Source organism: Hemiscyllium ocellatum, chromosome 21 (assembly GCF_020745735.1).
Source record: "Hemiscyllium ocellatum isolate sHemOce1 chromosome 21, sHemOce1.pat.X.cur, whole genome shotgun sequence".
NCBI lineage: Eukaryota > Metazoa > Chordata > Chondrichthyes > Orectolobiformes > Hemiscylliidae > Hemiscyllium > Hemiscyllium ocellatum.
Window position 1 is genome coordinate 37,675,276 of NC_083421.1, and position 6,879 is coordinate 37,682,154.

Below are 6,879 nucleotides of genomic sequence, written 5' to 3' on the forward strand. Positions count from 1 at the left end.
GCAGAATGATCTGTAGTGCTGGCCTTTGGGCAGTGCAACTGAACAGCTCCCCACAGTGGATAAGAGAGGGGTTGCAGTTGCAGGCTGTATTAACAACTGGAGCTAGTGTTCATAGCACGGAGGTTTTCCCTCCCAATATAGCAGTAATTGCCATCACTTTGCTGAATGGGCCATTCGTCTGCATTGAAGACAGCTCTGTGACACAGTGACATAGCACTGTTAAGGTGGTTCTTCTGCTCCCGCCAACTAGAGGTAGTGTTTCCGATTAGTATCATGACAGTAAAGTTCCAAAGTGACTTCCATTCTCTTTATACGATTTGTATTTTCTAGTTACCGAAACCTAAATGTGATGAAATCTGAAAACTGTTCAGCCTTTCTCAATGCACGCCGAATATTTAGATTTTACCTTCATATTCTTACCTTGTCACAAAAATGATTTCAAAGTTTTCTGAATGCATTTCAGATTCAATAAAAATACAGAAAATAATAGTTTGTCACATGCAGTTATTGTATTGAAAGAATCTACATTCATGTTGGGTCTTGTGGTATCATGCAAGTCATTTAAAACTGTCTTTGCTCTGGCTGCTGGGCAGTGGGAAGAGGAAATTCTGAGCATCTGAAACTATTCCTGTCAAGATTAGACTTACAGTACATGCCTGTGCTTACTTTTTTCCAAACAGGAAAGTACTTTGGTTCAGAAAGCACAAAAATAAACATAATCAAAGCCAATCTTACAATTTTGTTTATGAACTTATTGGGTGTATTTCCTTTCTGAAATAAAGCATTCTTTTTTGATGGTGTGATATTAAATCAGAGGCACTGGTAAAACATTGGACTATTAAAGACCATTAAAGTTATTAGCGCCAAATAAGTGCCCAACCCTTCTGAGGTAAATGATTCAATTACATTTTGGAACAGGAGGTTTTTTTTAGATTAGATTCCCTACAGTGTGGAAACAGGCCCTTTGGCCCAACCAGTCCACACTGACCCATTTCCCTCTGACTAATGCACCTAGCACTGTGGGCAATTTAGCATGGTCAATTCACCTGACCTCCACATCTTTGGACTGTGGGAGGAAACCCAAGCAGACACGGGGAGAATGTGCAAACCACAGTTGCCCGAGGCTGGAATCGAACCTGGACCCCGGTGCTGTAAGGCAGCAGTGCTAACCTCTGAGCCACCGTGCAGCAGAAGAAAAAGGACTTTGCATTTAAAATTATAATATTTTGCATGTTTTCATGATTATGCTTAATCTTTCAAGCATCTCCAGCATCATAACATGGCTGCAGTTGAGGAATGACTCTCAAACCTCCATCTCCAATGCTGCAAAATGAGATAAAAGAAATGGAAAAGGGAAGCAGTCAATTGACTGAAGGACCATCTGATCTAGTCTAATCCATGAAATGGAGATGCCAGTATTGGACTGGGGTGCCCAAGTTCAGAAGTCTGGTGACACCAGGTGATGGTCTAATGGGTTTCTTTGAAATCACAAGATTTTGGAGCATTGCCACCTCATTAAATGAAGTCACTTGAAGCGGGGTAGCGCTCTGAAAGCTTGTCATTTCAAATAAACCGGTTGGACTATAATCAGGTGTCATGTGACTTCTGACCTAGTCTAACCCATAGTAACACAGCCAAGCCAGAATTCCAATGTAAGCCGAGATCTGATTATTCTGTAATGACCTCTTATTTTCTTCACGCCTCAAGTGTGCAATAACCTAATTAAAGGATTGTTTCATTAATGTGTATCTTGAGTAATGACAGCAACTTTTCATCAACTGTAAAAGGCACATGTGGTAAAAGAACATAAAATCCTGTGTTTTTGTTGATATTATTGAAGGTTATGGGCAAAGTGCTAGATAATGGAATTAGAATAGTTAGGTGTTTGTTTTGTGGATTCAGTAGTTCAAAGGGCCTTTTTCTGTGCTCTAGACCTTTATGAATATTATCGTTTATTCATAAAGAGCTAGTAATCAGTAGTTGTGTCCCAGGGTGCCACCTTCATGTCACTTACAACAGAAGTCTTCCACAATGTAAATTCTTGGATGGGGATTCCACATATGAACTAGTTCAGGAATCCACAAATCCAGGAATGAAAAACTCTTTGTAGAACCCAAGCTCCACGATGCTGGAGAGTGCCATGTTCTGAGATTTACATATCCAGTTGTATAACCAACCACTTCAATAGCTCATGCAAAGGAACAAATTTGTAATGTAATTTGGGGGTGGGCTGGGGGTTGGGCAGTTGCGAAGTCGTTGGGAAGGTAACCCACCAGTTGGGTAGAATGCCAAGCAGGTGAACAAGTGCTTAGGGTACGTCAAGGGTTGAGTGTCCAGTTATGGGTGAGGATATAATGGAGGAGTATGACAGATGGAAGGTGTTACCTGCTCCAGAGGGCGTTAGACTTGTGAAGTGTGTAAGTGTGATAGGGAGAGGGTTGCCAGTCTGAGGTAGACAGGGAAATGGACATATATCAGGTTGACAGGTGCTGACAGGTTGGCAGAGCGTGGGGCATAGATGGAGTAAGGAGCACTTTCAACATGAACAGAGACTTCCTCTAAGAGAGATGAAGGATGACTGAGTGAAACTGGGAATTTGGTTCAAAGTAGGAACTCAGTGAAAGGAGGTCAGAAGTTCTTTAACTAAGGTTTACTGCAAGGAATAAATTCTCCAGAGCGAGAGGTGAATGGGAGAGGATAAAAAGGCACAATTGAGAAACCTACCATAATATGATGCATGTGCAAGCAAAGCTGTTGATTGGTGAATATTTCTAGTCTTTCTTTTTTGTTAAAGATCTTCAGTTTGTTGATTGATCTCTAGTTTTTTCACAATAGTTTAAGAATAAGACTGACATTAATTGTTTAAATACAAAAGCACCAATGTATAAAGAGCAAGGAATTAATCAATACATTAAATCACAATGATAGTGATGGCAGGGTGGATGGGTGGAAGGCACTGGATTCCAAGGTGATCCAGAGCAAACATGTTTGCAGTGCTCTAAGCTCTTTTCCCTGGGATGCATGCTGTCTGTGCACAGACTCTTGTGTATATGTGACCAGTTTGAACAGGCCTCAGGGGCCAAGGTCAACTGAGGCAAGAGCAAGGCCATGCTTTTCGGGAACTGGGCGGACCAATCCTTGATCCCCTTCACTGTCAGGACTGACCACCTGAAGGTACTGGGTGTTTGATTCAGGGCTGGGGTGTGTGCAAAGTCTTGGGAGGAGTGTATTAGCAATGCGAGGCCGAAACTGAGCAGATGGAAGCTACAGTCGCTCTCCATCGCGGGAAAAAACCTGGTCATCAGGTGTGAGGCACTGTCATTGCTGTTATACGTGGCACAGGTCTGGCCTATTCCCAGAACCTGTGCCGCTGCAGTCATCCGGGCCATCTTCCAGTTTATATGGAGATCAAAGATGGACCGGGTCCGAAGGGACTTGATGTATAAAGATCTGGGCAACGGGGGAAAAAATACACCCAATGCCACCCTCACCCTGATGGCCACTTTTGTGCGTGGCTGCGTCATGCTGTGCGTGGATCCCCGGTACGCAAACACCAAGTGTCACTTTGCACTGAGGTTCTACTTGTCCCCGGTGTTGCGAAGGATGGGCCTCCAAGTAGTTGGACCATTCTGTATCACCTATCCTTCGTGGAGAAGTTTATGAAGAAAAACACCTTTAACCACAAGTCCATCAGGAAGTGGTCAGCATGTAGTGTCCTTGCGACCCTTTGGGAAAAGGAGAGGGCGGATCCTATCGAGCGGTTCCCTGAGCAGACTGTCAAAGCCTTTTGGCAGAATGCCTCATTGCCAGAACTTTCCAACGAGCACCAATACATGGCTTGACTGGTGGTGAGAAGGGCTTTGCCTGTGAGATCCTTTATGCATGCCTGGACTCTCAGCCGCACCGCACGCTGCCCTCGAAGCAGCTGCACGGGGTGGGGGGGGGGCAACGAGACTATCACACACCTCCTTCTGGAATGTGCCTATGCAGAAGAAGTCTTGAGAAGAATGCAGTGGTGGTTGTCAAGGTCCATCCCGAGCAGCGCCGTGGCGCAGGACTCCGTGGTCTACGGTCTGTTCCCCGGGACGCACACCGAGACAAACATCAACTGTCCCTGGAGGATCATCAACTCAGTGAAAGACGCTCTTTGGGCAGTCTGAAACCTGTTGATCTTCCAGCTGAAGGAGTTGACCCCGACTGAGTGTTGCAGACTGACACATTCCAAGGTCCAGGACTACCTGTTGAGGGACATGCTGAAGCTTGGGGCAGCTGCCTCCAAGGCACGGTGGGGAAAGACCACCGTGTAACGTCTGCCTGCCGAGGAAGAATGGGGGGCCCACACAGTAATCGGACTCTGCTGATGCCTCAGCTAAACACCTGGATGGTTAACATACAGACTTGTATATACAAGTGACTCAGTCTGACCTCTGTATGTAAAGACATGCAATGTATACATATGATTGGCATCACCAACTGTACAGATACCAAAATATTCTGAGTTGAGCTGAAATCTAAACTGCAGACATTGTGTCACTTTGGGGAAAGGGAAGATAGCCTGTCACATTGCTTCACGTCCCACAGGCTAAATAATGCAAATTCAAACATGTTCTATGATCAGAGACAGGAGGGTATGACTACAGCTGAGGCAGGTATGATGACTCAGTGGACCGGGTTTGAAGACCCTAGATCTCTGCAACTGTTCAACAGATACAAGGTACTTTGTAAACTATGTGGATGAGAAAGGGGACTGGGGAGTGACGGAAAAACAGATCGCAGCATTAATATACAGAAAGCCATTCAAGATGGGGAGGAAAGGTAGGGCCAGAAGTGATAGGAACACAAATAAAAGCAACAGTAGCAGAAGCAGGAGTAGCTGAAATAGGGGAATAGATATTGTTCTCTGCACTCATGAATGCAAATCCCAAATACTGTGTTCCTTGCTTGGTGCCAGGGTTAAGGACATCCTCAAATTCCCTTTCAAGCCATTCACCATCCTGACGTAGAAATATACCTCCGTTCCTTCACTGTCGATGGGTCAAAATCCAGCAATTCCCTCCCTAGTGGCATTGTGGATCAACCCACAGAGAATGGACTGCAGTGGTTCAAGGAGGCAGCTCACCACCACTTTCTCAAGGAAAACCATGCTCGGGCAATAAATGCTGGCCTGTCAATGATGCTCACATCCTACAAAATGAACAAAAAGAAATCTCCCGAGGCTGGAGAGGAACTCTGAGAGAGAGGAGAGGGAGCCAGTTGTTAACAGCCACATTAATCCTATCAATGTTGTTGATACCAAAAGAATTTGAATAATTAGAAGGTAAATTGAAAAATGGAAAGCCTAAGGTTAGAATCTCAGGATCACTACTTGAACCATAAGCTCAAGTTTAATAAAGTCAAGCAATGAAATGCACAGCTCAAAAATTGATGTTGGTGGAACAGATTTTGGTTCATGGAACACTGGTACGAGATAGAAAGGAGATGTTTTGGTGGGATGGGCATTATTAGAATCATTCTGTGACAACTATCCTGGCAAATCCAGAACTAGGGGCTTAATTAGAAGATGAGGGGGGTTTGGAAGAGGGAAATGCAAGTTTACCAAAGGATTTGGATACATTGCAGGACAACTATTTGGATAGTAGTGAGTGAGACTGGAGGGTCAGAGTATACAAACTTAGAAAAACAGCAGCAAATAAAGTCAAAGGGAAACCAGAAGAGGAGTGTATTTGTGATATTTGCAATAATGTAAAACAGGTAAATGACAAATTGATAGCCAGTTCACAATCTCTGCAAATTTTTATTTCTATTAGAACATAAGAACTAGGAGCAGGAGTAGGCCATCTGGTCCTTTGAGCCCACTCCGCCATTCAATAAGATCATGACTGATGTTTTCGTGGCCTTAGCTTCACTCACCCACTCTCTCCCTATAACCCTGAATTTCTTTACTGTTGAAAACAGTATTGATCTTGCTTTAAAAACATTTATTGAGGAAACCTGAACTACTTCACTGGGCAGGGAACTCCACAGATTTACAACCCTCTGGGTAAAGAAGCTCCTTCTCAATTTAGTCCTAAATCTGCTCCCCCTAACCTTGAGGCTATGCCCTCTTGTCTTTGTTTCACCCACCAGTGGAACATGCTCTCTATCTATCGATTTCCTCCATAATTTTATGTTTCTTCAATCTGCTAAATTCCAGTGAATATAATCCCAATCCAGTCAGTCTCCCCTCATATGCCAACCCTCTCAACTCCAGAATCAACCTAGTGAACCTCCTCTGCACCCCCTCTAGTGCCAGTACATCGTTTCTCAAGCAAGGAGACCAAAGCTGCATGTAGTACTCCAGGTATGGCTTCACCAGCACCCTATACAGTTGTGACACAACCTCGTTGTTTTTAAATTCAATCCTTTTAGCAAATGAAGGACAAAATTCCATTTGCCTTTTTAATTAGCTGTTGCCTCTGCAGACCAATCTCCTATGATTCATGCACAAGGACACCCAGGTCCCTCTGCACAGTAGCATGCTGTACTTTTTTTAACCAAATAATAATCCTTATTACTGTTATTCCTACCAAAATGGATGACTTCACATTTATCAATATTGTACTCAATCTGCCAGACCTTTGCCCATTCACTTAAATTATCTATGTCCCTCTGCAAAGTTTCATAATCTTCTGCACACTTTGCCCTACCACTCATCTTTGTGTCCGCTGAAAACTTGGACATATTACACATGGTCCCCATCTATGTAAATTGTGAATAATTGCGGTTCCCAACACTGATTCGAAGCATTCCAATAGTCACTGATTGCCAACCTGAAAAGCACTTATGTATTCCCACTCTTTGCTTCCTGTTAGTTAACCAATTCTCTATCCATGCTAATAC